This window comes from Arvicola amphibius, chromosome 11 (genome assembly GCF_903992535.2).
Source record: "Arvicola amphibius chromosome 11, mArvAmp1.2, whole genome shotgun sequence".
Classification (NCBI taxonomy): Eukaryota; Metazoa; Chordata; class Mammalia; order Rodentia; family Cricetidae; genus Arvicola; species Arvicola amphibius.
In genome coordinates, this window is record NC_052057.2 from 67,049,995 (window position 1) to 67,063,307 (window position 13,313).

At 40.6% G+C, this 13,313-nt stretch overlaps 1 protein-coding gene across 2 annotated transcripts in view; it reads right to left on the bottom strand.

The window, feature by feature from the left end:
• Hnf4g (hepatocyte nuclear factor 4 gamma) overlaps window positions 1–12,724 on the bottom strand; it is a 142,971-nt gene extending 130,247 nt beyond the window's left edge. The window contains exon 1 of one of the 2 annotated variants that reach the window (XM_038347738.1): window positions 12,450–12,724. The gene's annotated coding sequence lies outside the window, so the exon portion shown is untranslated. The remainder of the gene's footprint in view (window positions 1–12,449) is intronic. The other variant, XM_038347736.1, reaches the window with a different exon arrangement.
• Window positions 12,725–13,313: the final 589 nt, after the last annotated feature.

A 13,313-nucleotide genomic window follows, 5' to 3' on the forward strand; every position in this document is an offset into this window, starting at 1 on the left:
ATCTGTTTCCCTCTTCCTACTGAGTGCTGAGATTAAAGGTGTGCACCACCACTGTCTGCCCTCAATGTCTAACTAGTGTGGCTAACTCCACACTCTTTTCTTCAGGCAAGCTTTATTTGTTAAAGAACAAAATATCACCACATTTTTTATTTTTAAAAAAGGTTATAACTATTATAAAAATATATACAATAACTGTATAACATATTTACAGGCAATAAATAAGCAACAAAATCTAGTCCATTTGCATTTGACAAATTCAGACAAAATACTACATTATCTTATCTATCATATCTTCGTGATTCCAAAGACTTGTACCTAATTTACTTTATATCTTAACTTACATTACCTTCCAAAACTTCCTTTTGATTTTATTCAACCTTACGCTCTTCATACCTCTTTAAACAAAATTTTTTTCTGAGTCTGGTAAGCAAGGGAAACTATAATTATAACTATCTAGTCTTCAACTCCCTCTAATACCTGTGAAGAATATAATATTAACTGAGTAAGCAGGAAGTAGAAGCAGGAGACTTCTAAAAAATGTGAGAAATGACAGAAACAGCTGGCTGCCTGGAAGTCACTCAAGTGTCCTCTTAAAATTGGCCATCCACCTTCAGCTTATAGGCCTAAAATATTCAACAGATTTTTCAGTGAAGCAAGAATTTTGAAGGACTGTCCTACCTTGTCTTAGTAAAAATCAGCAGTCCTTTCTTTTGTGTCCTAGTTGTCCAATTTTGACAGCATACTGTCAGCAGTCAAGGTTTACTTTTGCCATAAAGAAGGGAAATTCGTGGAGTTTCTTTGATGCCTATCATCTTTGAAATAGATTGGTACTATCTCATTGTCATAAAAAAGATCCTATATAATTAAAATCCCTTAAATACCATATTCTGTATATCTATAAAATGTTTGAAGATAATTTTTCTATCTAACATTTATCTTTATTTGCTCTTGAAAACAGCCCTAATATTACTACAAGTTTGAGTGTAATAGATTACAAATTACTAACCGGAACTATAAATTTGTATTACATTGTTAAATGAGCTGCATAGGTACAATGCCTTGAACAAGAGTAGAAATGTATATACAGTATGTTCTAGCAAAAATAGTGTTAAATTTATATTAATATAAAAATCCATATAAATGTAAAATATTTAAGACTATTTGTTGCTTTTTGGTTTAAAAGCAGATTCAATATTTTACTCTTATCCTATCTTATCTATATCCCCCCTTTTTTTTTCAAAACAGGAACTCTGAATCTAATCACCTTTGTTCAGTTTTTTCCTGACCATTACCAATAACCAAGATAGAATAGATAATAGAGTATTTTGTCTGAATTTGTCAAATGCAGATGGACTAGATATTGTTGATGTACATATTGCCTGCATATATTGTGTATAGTTACTGTACTTATATATTCATTTTTCTTAGTTATAGCCTTCTTTTTTATTTTTTAGACAGAAAAGGGGAAATGTTTTGTTTGCTCTTTAACAAATAAAGCTTGCCTGAAGATCAGAGTGTGGAACTAACCACACTAGTTAGCCAAAGAGACCAGGCAGTTGTAGCACACACTTTTAGTCCCAGCACTCAGTAGATTCATCAGGTCTCAAAGAGAAACAGAGTTAGGCTGTGGTGGCTCACATCTTTAATCCCAGCACTTAGGAGTCACATGCCTTTAATCCCAAAATTAAGAAGGTGGAGACAGGAAAGGAGATGGCTGGGTGGAGAGAGGAATATAAGGTGGGAGGAAACAGGAGTTCATTGCATTCACCCTGAGCATTTGTAGGGATTGGATTGTCCTGTTAGTCAGAGGATTTAGTAAAGGTAAGAACTAGTGGCTGGGCCGGGCGGTGGTGGCACACGCCTTTAATCCCAGCACTCGGGAAGCAGAGGCAGGCGGATCTCTGAGTTCGAGGCCAGCCTGGTCTACAAGAGCTAGTTCCAGGACAGGCTCTAGAAACTACAGGGAAACCCTGTCTCGAAAAACCAAAAAAAAAAAAAAAAAAAAAAAAAAAAGAACTAGTGAACTAGTGGCTGGCTGCTCTGCTTCTCTGATTTTTCAGCATTAACCCTTATATCCGACTCCAGGTTTTTATTATAAAGACCACTTAGAAGTCACACTACACTGGGCCAAGCAATGCTCAGTTAAGTTAGCTGGTGTGCACAGAGCCATATAAGCTAAATCAAGTCTATTTGATTCCAGTGTCTATATGATCCCAAAATGTCTAAGTAATATATATTTAATCCATGACCAGATTTAACATGTATATACTAAATGATTTCACAAAAGGTGTAAATAATAAATAACATATGGGAACACATACAGATACACTGTACATAATCAATTTATAACCATTTTCATAGTCTTGGTAAAAATCATTTTTATTTTATTTTATGGATATGGGTATTTTAGTTACATGTGTGCCTGGTGCCATGAGAGGACAGAAGGAATCTGACCTTTTGAACTTGGAGTTACAAATGCCCATGAACTGGCATGTGGGTGCTGGGAATTAAATTTAGATCCTCTGGAAGTGCAGCCAGTGCTCCTAACCACTGGGGCATTTCTCCAGCCTAGAAAGTCCTACACTGAGAGCGATTAATTCACTTACTCTGGATTATAATCTCCTTGTTGCTTCACCTTGAAAAGAATCTATGAAAGGTAAAAATCATCAAGGAAAAAGATAAGTAGCAATAAGAAGTTTTTGGTATTTCCAAGTGCAAGGAAGAAAACAGCAGAGGGAGGGAGGGAAAGAAGAGGGAAGGACAGAGGGAGAAATGAGAAAGGAATAAGGGGGGGTCGTGAAGGAAGGAGAGGTTGTTTTCCAAACTGCACATGCTTTTTCGGGCTTGTGACATCAGCCATTGGAGGGACAAATTGTGCAGCAACACAGGCCCAGTGTGGGCAGAGAAGTCAAGGCCCTGAGCAGAAAAATGTCAACAAAATGTATTGAACCAAACCACTGTTTGAAAAAGTGAGCTCTTCAAACTCCATGCGAGATGCAAATACAAATAGCGCTCTAAAAAGAAAAGATTTGGTTGTACTGTTGCTTTTTCCACTTCACCAATTAACAAACAGATTTTATTTCACTTTGTTCCTCAAAAGACAGTTAAAAAAGAACAACAGCCACAAAAATAAACAGAATCTAGAATATCTCTGGGATTTGGGGATTTTTTTCCCTAACCATTCTATGATAACTGTGAATTTTCATTTTCCAAATACAGCAGTTCACCTTCTTGAGCAGGGACATTAGAAACCATGCCACTAGTCTGCACATGTCCTTAAGTGTTTACAAACACACGCCCACACAGAGAGACAGAGACAGAGACAGACAGAACACACACACACACAGAGACAGAGACAGACAGAGACACACACACAGAGAGAGAGAGAGAGAGAGAGAGAGAGAGAGAGAGAGAGAGAGAGAGAGAGAGAGAGAGACTGAATCAAAAACTTGCTTTAATATTGACTGTGCATTTGAAGGACTTGTGTAAAGTGTCAAGCTCAGTTCCTGTTCGCAGTCCCATTCTACTGATGGTTTTGCATCACGACTCACAGAAACAAGTCTAGACTTTATAGGATGCTGTGCAAAGGTCTTGATATTCAACCTCCTTATACTTTTAAACATACCGTCTACTGCTGCATTTTGTAGCTTCATAAAACAGACTTTATTTTTTTCCATTTGTATGTGTTATTCACACTTGTGTTGGTAATACTTGCAACTGTCTTTTTCTTTATGCAAAATCCTACTTTTTTTTAAATCAGAATTAATTCATGTGAAGAGAAAATAGTTCCAAAAGCTATATCTAACAAATGATATATCTGTAAGATAGATAGATAGTACATGGTAGACAGACAAACATATTACACTTTAAAAGGGAGACAACTCAAAAATTTTTTGAAAAAGAGTTCTCCCAGCAAATCTTCAGTTTCATTACCAACCCACAGAGAGATTCTCAGCCTCTTTAGCCACAGGGGAAATAAAATTAAAATTGCATTTGGCATCACACCATGCTTCTAGAATATCTAAATTCAAGGCCATGCATACTCGTGATTGGTAAGGATGTGAAGAGTCTGTAAATCTCCAGTGATGCCCATTAGAATATAAAACATTAGCACTCACTCTGGAACCCAACAAATGATTTGTTACGTAAGAACCACAGTCTACTCCTGGGGAATTTTATGAAACAAACAAAAGCAGTTGTGCACACAAAGACTTTGTACAAGAATGTCCAGAGTGGTTTTATTTGAAGTAGCCAAAGACTGGAAAGGAGCCAACGTTCACCAACAAGTGATTAAACAAACAAATTGTGTCATTTCTGTGGGACGTCATGCTCGTCAGCAAAAACTTTAAAACTGAACTACTGACACTTATAATGAACATAGCGAACTGAAGGACGTGCATGAAAGAAACCAAGTAAAGACAGCACTGTAGGATCACCTGGGTGCAAGACTCTAGGCCAGGGGATCTAATGGTAGTGACGGAAAGTAGACACACTGGGAGACCAACAGGAGGGAGGGCTTACATAAGGAATAACATGAAAGAGCTTCAGTGTGTTAGATATACTATCTTTATTGTGGTGACGGTTTCAGATGTGTATATATACCTGACAAGGTTTTTCAAACTATGTACTTTGAATATATGCACTTTATTACATGTCAATTATACTTCGTAAATCTGGGCTTTTGTTCCCCCAAAGAAAGAAAATGCTGCCAGATATAACAACATGAATAAATCTCACAATTATTGCAGTAAATTCAAACAAATAAAGAAACAAACACAGAAGCCTACCTACTTCTTAATTCCCTTTTTTATGGTATTCTGGAATAGGCAGCACTGGACTGAGTTCAGATTAGGTTGCTGGGAGTGGCAGAGGATGCTGACTGCCTGGGGGTACAGGGGATGGATTTGAGGGTAAGGATGCAGAAATGTTTGTTATTTTCCTTGTGTGAGTGGTTATAAGGTTGTGTATATATATCACAACTCGCAGAAATTTATTTTTAAACAGGTATTTTAGTGAACACAACAATATATAATTCACACACCATTTCTTTGTAAGTTCTTTCAAGAAGAGTTAATGGGCCTCGCCCCAGGTATCTGTAATATTTTTCCAGTACTCAACTCTTATGTACATCTCAGCGACGGGTAATTCGCTTATGTGTATTCCCCCCAGACATGAGAAACCTACACGATGACCATGGCTTAACCCAGAACATAGCAGGCCGTGCTTTAAAGTAAGTCTCTCAATCCATGGTTCGGTTCCATGATCAGTGTGTCACTTCGCTTCTCAGTACAGGTCCACATTCAGTCAGTAAAGTTTCAAATAAACACCCACCCCAAAGGGCAGGCGTTCCTAATGATAAGCCCTGTCATCAGAGACCTAATATTCAGTTGATGGTCATCAAACATGTAACCACCATGCTTTATGAAGTTAAAAATTAACACGCCAGAGAAAGAACAAGCTGCAATTAAAATGACATGTGGGGGTGAGAAGTGGGGAAACATTTTTAAAGTGTCCGGGAAGTGAAGACTTGAAACGTAAGTGGCAATTTGCTTGGACGGATGGAGTCAGGTGAGACAGTGATGGCTGGCAAAAGAACGTTCCAGCTGGTAGAAATGTCACCTCTGATGGCACATGATAACACAGTGCATCCGAGGAGCTAAACGAACCATTCTACCTCAACTAATTGATATCAAACAGAGAGAGCTGTGCTTATAGCGATTCCAGGTCACATTATGAGGGGTCCGGTGGTGGAAGGACGGCCTTTTTAGTGAGCACATTAGGAGATTAACACATGGTTTCCAGCAGAGGAGAGTTCCTTCCTACGGGGCTCTGTTACCTTAGAACTGGTAAGGCTGCTGGGGCTCAGAAAAGGCAGTCCTTGCCAGTTATAAAAATTCTTGTTGGAAATAAAAATTACTTAGCTAAAAATTAACCAAAAAATAGCGAACAATGTTCTTTGTAAATGTGAGACATCCTTCCTGAATGACAGAATAAAGCTTTGCTGAACAGATCAAATTTTAACATGAACCCATGTAGGGAAACAATAGTTGAAACACTAAAATTGAGATGACCACGCTCAAATAAAGGTTTCATTACTCTTGAAGCAGACCACATCGATGTGGCAAGCATTAAGTTACAGGGACAGTACCAGCAGCATGAAACACATGTAGAAAGACTAGGTGCCTAGAAAGCCAGCTGAATTCAGTACCCTAACCCTATACAAGCTCAGAGAGAATGCTGTTCCTGCAGGCTTCAGCCTCTCCCACTCTCTCTTAAGGTGGTTTAAACACCACCCTTATCTCTTAATCACCAATGTACCATTTTATATCTGGTTGAAGCTTCTAACTCTTTACTCTGCCTCTTATATCGGGCGTTTTATCTATACTCCAAAATGCTGTCAATCTAATATCTAGTCAAAATCCAATCTACTAAATAGTTTGATGGCTTCCTTCAACTAGCCAACTAGTTGCAATCATTGTCACCCAAATTCACTTTTGCCACCCTGTGGTTCTGGGTTCCCCCAACACAGACTTCAACTTCCCCTCCAGGTGAAATCTCCCTGCATTCAACACTTTTCTGATTCTCCCCAACAAGTTCTAATCAGAATAGAATTAATTCCTCCATGAAATCTCTCTAGATGATTCAAACAAAATGCATTTTTGCTTCCATTTTCTACAGCTTTATGGCAATTATACCCTATATTCCATCCTGACTACTGCATGTGTTTGTCTTTCCAGCAGATTATTTATGTTTGAGGGTGGGGATACTAAATTCTGTTTGCTTTCTAGGCAACTATTCTTTCTATTTGCCTTCTATGCCCTTGGTACTATGCCTATAACTTATTTCTAAATTAATACAAATCAGCTTCATTTGCAAACCATAACCATGATAGCTAAAACAAGAAAGTACAATATATTTTTTAAAATTTTTATGACTTATTAACTTTTATTTTATGTACATCGGTGTTTTGCCTGCAGGTATGTTTATATGAAAGTATTGAATCTCCTCGAGCAGGAATTCAGTTGTCAGCTGCCGGCTTCTGGGAGTTGAACACAGGTCTTTGGGAAGAACAGACATAGCTCTGAACTACCCAGCCATCTCTGTAGCCCAGGAAGTATAATGTTTTTAAATTACACATTCCACAAATTTCATAGAGAAAGAAGAAAGAAAAAAATCCTATGATGTACAGTGTAGTATGTAAACACAGAAGTTGCAAAACACCTTGAAAAAATAAGTAACCAAGTCTGAATGATCTGAGCCAACATAGTCAGAACAGATGGAGATACACTACTTAGACTTGTGCCACCTTTTGTTGTTGTTCTAACTGAGTATGGCTCCTCGACAAATAAAGTACCTCATATCAGTGATGTAAGAACTCACACATAACTTGAGAGTAAGAAAATAGGGTTCTCAGAACACAACTCGTTGAGCTGATGCATGCATACATGAAGTGGCTTGTTTTCTACACAGCTGAGATTTGCATACAGGTCATGCCAAAGCCCAAACACATATTCCAAACTAATGAACTATGCTGGGGTAAATTTCTTTCCCACTTGAAAGTCAAAGGTTCTGTGAACAAAGAGACAGTCTATGCAGGCACCGCTGGCGTTCCAAGGCTTGTCAGATAGCTTGGCCAGGTTTTTAGGGGTCCAAAGATTGCTAAGTCATATACCCTTTGTTTGCTTGTATACATATAACAATCTCTGAGGTAAGAGCAAATAAAAATAAGTAACAACTAATTATTTAATATAAATCAGGGCTGAAAAGATGGCTAAGCTGCTAAAATAGCACACAGTCCTTGCCAAAGACCAGGTTTTGGTCCCCACCACCAACATCAGTGAGTTCATGACACTTGTAACTCGAGCTCCAACAAATCTGACACCCTTTTCTGGCTTCCACATATCTTCTCCCCACAGACACACATGAATACATATAACTAATATATATATAAAAAGTAAATCTTCAAAAAGCATTGCAAGTTGAAGAAGTGTCACATGCCTGCAATCCCAGCACTTGGGAGCCAGAGGCAGACTAATCTCAAGGCTACACAGAGAAACCTGCCAAAAAAAAAAAAAAGCAAAACAAAAGAACAACAAAAATAACACAAATCGTTTTGCACTCCATTTTGAATACATTTGGAATACATTTTGAACTACTTATGCACTTTACAGATAGCCACCATGATCACATGAAAGGTAGTCAGAAGGATGGAGCACTCCATAGCATCAGCTGACTCTACCACATAAAGAGCAAACACAGTTCAACAGTTCACCACTGTGTCTTAAAGCACAGGCTGACAAGTATGGGTAGAGCTGCTCTTTGAGGTGTACTTGAGGCGAGTGGACAATGGCATGTTGAGCCACTTACATCAGTACCCAAGTATGGCAGCGTGGAGTTTTGCTCATGACACATCAGGAACAGGTCTGTTGCTAGTTCTCACCTATGCTTGATGACCTAGATGTACCTTCCCAGACCAAGAGCAGGGGAAGTTGGCTTTGCCTGTGGCACCAAGGTTTCAGCCCTCACTTCCTTGTTTGAGGACATCTGTGGCTTCAACAACTGGGTGACTATATGGAACATCCAGGGTTGCGTTTTGGATCAGAGCCACATGGCAGTACGTGAATCCCAAGCTTTGACCCTTGTGAATGTCATACTCAACATTTTTCTGTTTTATTTATACTGTTAGTAAAATAAAGAGAAAATTAATACTGATTATGCAAAATTAGCACAAAGATCTGAAAAATACATGAAAATGACTTACAATAATATCACCTATTCATTAAGAACTCAATAGTAACTAAAGTGTGTGTGTGTGTGTGTGTGTGTGTGTGTCTGTGTCTGATCCAGCTATGAAGTAACTCATATGTGTAAAACACACATGCCTGCGCATGAATGAATGGCAGGATTGACAAAGAAGAGGGTAATTGCCTCCAAGGAGAGACACATTCACAGCTACAAGTATGCATGACAGTATGGCCACCTGTTCCTGCCCACAAGGGGTAACTTCTTTATAAATATGTAGTCCTTTGATTTCTATGTGTACTTATATATAGGAGCTTATGTTTACATATTTGTGCATCCACTTATGTGTGTGTATTGAGGCCAGGGACAAACATAGCGTTTGCTTCTCAGGCACCTTCCACTTTGTGGTTTTGAGTCACGGTCTCTGTTCAGCCTGGGGTTTACAGATTAGGGCTGACTGTCTGGAAGAGAAATGCCAGGTATCCACTTTTCTCTGCAACCTTGTGTTGAGATTACAGGAGTCTGAATTACCATGCCTTGTTTTTCAACATTGGTTCTAAGGAGCAAATTTAGATCCTCATGCTTGTGTGGTAAGCTCTTCACCGATGGAACTCTCTCCTCACTCCCATGTTTATTCCTTTGAAGAAATGGTACGAAGTGAGGAATTTAAGGCAGACGCTCTGGTGCAATGTATGGAAAAGATTGCGATAACCCAGCATTCATGCTCTACTAAGGTCACCAGTGAGGTCACCCCATAGCTTTGAAGAAGTCACCTGAGGGCTTAGCCCTTCTTATCACTATCTCCTGGGGTGGGATTATCAAAGACATTCTGGCATGCCAGATTTGAAGACTCCCATCTTTTGGAAATCGATCACATAGTTTTTAAAGAATTCAGCAGGGCATGGTGGCTGCAATCGCAGGACAGGAAAATCTCTGTAAACCTGGGCTACCCGGTGTGTAAAAACCAGGAAAGCTGAGAATATAGCTCACTCACAGTGTAGAGTGCCTGCCTAGCTTACAGAAAACCCTGAATTCACTCTCCCTCATCACCTGCATCAGGGATGATGGTACACACCTGCAATCCCAGAAAGGGAGAGATAGAAGCAGAAAGATTCCTATGTTCAAAGTCATCATCAACGATATCTGAAGGCCAGGCCAGTATAGAACAAATGAGATCCTTTTTGAAAAAAAGAAGAAGAAGGAGGAGGAGGAAGAGGAGGAGGAGGAGAAGGAGAAGGAGGAAGAGGAGGAGGAGGAAGGAGAATGAGAAGAAGGAGGAGAAGGAGGAAGAGGAGAAGGAGGAGGAGGAAGGAGAATGAGAAGAAGGAGAAGGAGAAGAAGATGAAGAGGACTAAGTTGAAAATAGTATATTAAAGTATAACTTGACCTTAGGATGTTAGTCCTCTTTTAGGAACATGGATAGCAATCTTTATAGTAATCATTTAGGAACAAGTATAGCATTCAATAACTACACAGATCACAGCTAGTTCCAGGTCATCAATGGCACCTAGGATGTAGAAATTCTCACATATCAGGAAACTGTATCTGGGTGAATAGTCATAAACACAGGAGCATCCTTTATGAGGTCAAAATACGATGGTGCTGTTGCAGACATAAGGCCTGCTAGGAAGTGCTCTACCCTTATGCTACATCCCCAGCCCTAGGATGTCATTCCAAAACTTTATTAATCTTTCTTTCTTTAACAGGCAAAGCAAAATTTTAAAACTCCTGAACTCACCCAACCAGGGATGGTCTATATAATCTCCAAACTTGATAATCTCCAAACTGACAAGCAATTTTCAACTAGAGAGTGACAACATCTTAAAAATTGGTACCCAGTGACTGAGGCATATGTAGCTTAGAGTAGATACTTTGATATAATATGAATCATTATTCAGTTTTGAAGCAATTAAACATTAATGATCTCTACACATAAATGGAGACACAAAACCAATGTCAACAAAGGCTCCATATACAACAGGGCAGACATTCCCTTTATATTTTACTATAAATTGCCTGTTGTTTTACAAACTAGTGTTATTTCTGGAATTTATAAAAATAACAAAGAATTTCAAAGTAATGAAGTACTCCACTAGAAATAACTTACTGAGTGTGTAAAACTCTCTCTCTCTCTCTCTCTCTCTCTCTATATATATATATATATATATATATATATATACACACACACACACACACACACACACACACACACACATATATATATATATATATGTAAGCCAATGTTTAAGATGCTGCCATTCTCTTGCTGGAAATCTGTCAGTTTTGAAGTTTAATAATGGGACACTCTGAATACAGTTATTCTTTGCAGGCTGAGTACGTGTTTAAAAATAACAATCCTTAAAATTAACTTGTGCTGTTCCATTAGCTTATAGCCACAATTCCACAATTGAAGAATAAATAGTCCCTTGAAATCTTTACAGTGACATTTTGCTTAAGGGTTGTGCCTTCCTAAAGCTTGCTGAGAATATCCCGTATGCGCAGAACCACAAATGAAAAATAAGAGGACTGGCAAGGAGAGTGTAAATAGCTATTATTTCCTTCGTGCTTTCAAGAGCTGTCAGTGACTAACTTATCAGTAACTCCTATGCCTCCCATCCCATCACTTGCTGTGCAACCAAGGGAATCCAACATTGACTTAGTTCAGACACAGGACATCAGATGCTTGAGTAAGAAGTATGAGACAGAGGAAGCTGTTGAGGGGCAGAGCAGGAAGAGGGTTATGAACAAATAGTGACAGCCAAGGTGGAGGAGTAATACATGCTTGTGAAAAGAAATGTCACGTGTACAATAAGTTGTCAAGCCAGGTAAAGTAACTAAAGCCAAAACCAGGAAACGCTGCCATCATGAGGTTTCCAGTTTGCAGACTACCCCACAAGGTTATAAGCCTCCTTCACTTGTGTTCTCCAGCCCTTAAATTCACATGAAAACTGGGACTGTTTTGCATATTGGAGATGCATATATGAGCTCAGTTTGCAGACTCCCTTAACAACACATCCCTTCGGGTAGGGATCATGATAGTGGGCTCTAAGATCTTATCACATAGTGAATTTTTTCCCATTAGATATTGAATGACAGTCACTTAATCCAAATGCGGTTTAACTCATCATCTAATAGGTCAAATCTTCCCAAAGAAACTGACACTTTTACTGACTCGCATAGTTGTCCCCAAAAGCATCAATAGAAGATGCCTCATCCCCAAATGTCTGAAAGAATATATGGAAGCATACTTAAGCAAAGGCCATGGGGTCAGAGGATGCTTCTGCACCAACACTAATCCTCACACCTCTATTGTCCGTTAATATCCAGTCACGTGCTCTAGCTAGTACCAAAGCCCCCCAAACCCCAGGAAACTCCCCCAACACCACCAACAGCTCTTGGAATCATGTGACCAGCGACAGCTACCAAAGCTTTCTTAACACCCAAACAAATGCAGCTTCTATTTTCCTTCTCCAAGGCGAAGGACTTGGCCATAGTCTAACTCCCGCATCCTCCAGCCTTTCTTCAGTCCACCTGGGCTGAAAAAGGCCTAGGGTGATCTGGTCTGCTTTACATAATATCAGGCCTAGGGTTTAGGGTGCTCAGCTTCTCAACGGCTCTCTTGGGGAAACTGAGACTCCCGGTGCCAGACAGCAGCCGGGCGTGAAGTGGGTTATCCCTGGGCACCGGGCGCGGGCGGAGCGACTCACCCACGCCGGCGGCTCCGGAGCTCCCGCGTCGCACTCAGCTGCGCGGCTTGAGCCGCATCCCAGCAGGAGGTCCCCACCCGCCCTGACCGCGGTGTCCCGCGGAGCACCGTCCTGGGGCCAGGAAGTTTGCAGCCAGCCGGGAGCTGGGGTGGGGCTCCGGGAGGGAGATGTGGCCCAGGGATTTTGTTGTTTTGTTTGTTTGTTTTCCAGGATCTCTAGCAAAGATTTTGGGGGACCATATGCCGGGAGAATATTAGCTTTGCTCAATGGCGACAGGGCCGGGGCCTGACTCTCACAGTGAGATCGATTTACTAAACAAACTGAAACGTGGGTGGGGATGTTAAACAGTAACCAGCGAGCCTCAATGAAAACTGAAAGCAGCGAGGCAGCCTCCGCCCGGGCGAGATCATTTCCCTGTTCCCGAGCCCTGGGGCTTGCGGGCTTGGGACTACCGCAGCGACCGTCGGGGACTTCGCAGTCATGCCTCAGTGACAGCCACAGCCGCTCTGAGATCCTTCAGGGAGAGGACCACCATGGCTTGAAGCCTCCAACCCGAGCTGGCCGCTCTATATCTCCTAGGCACGCTGAGTCCTGGCCAGGTTGGGCCACGCTGAGTCTCCGAACCCAGGGACCTTCCCCTCCCCTCGGAGCTAAGCCTCCTGGCGGCCGCTTTTACTCTAGCTGTAAAGTGCTTTAGGGCAAGTGGCAAGGAGAAGGCTGTCCTCCCAGAATGCGAATCTAATTCATTGCCCAAGAGGTCCAGAAAAGGGCGGAAATATCATTAAAAGGAATTAAATGGGTTCCTGGGGACAGGACTGCAGCCACAACGCTAGAGGACCCTAAGGGCACTTCTTTAAATTGCGC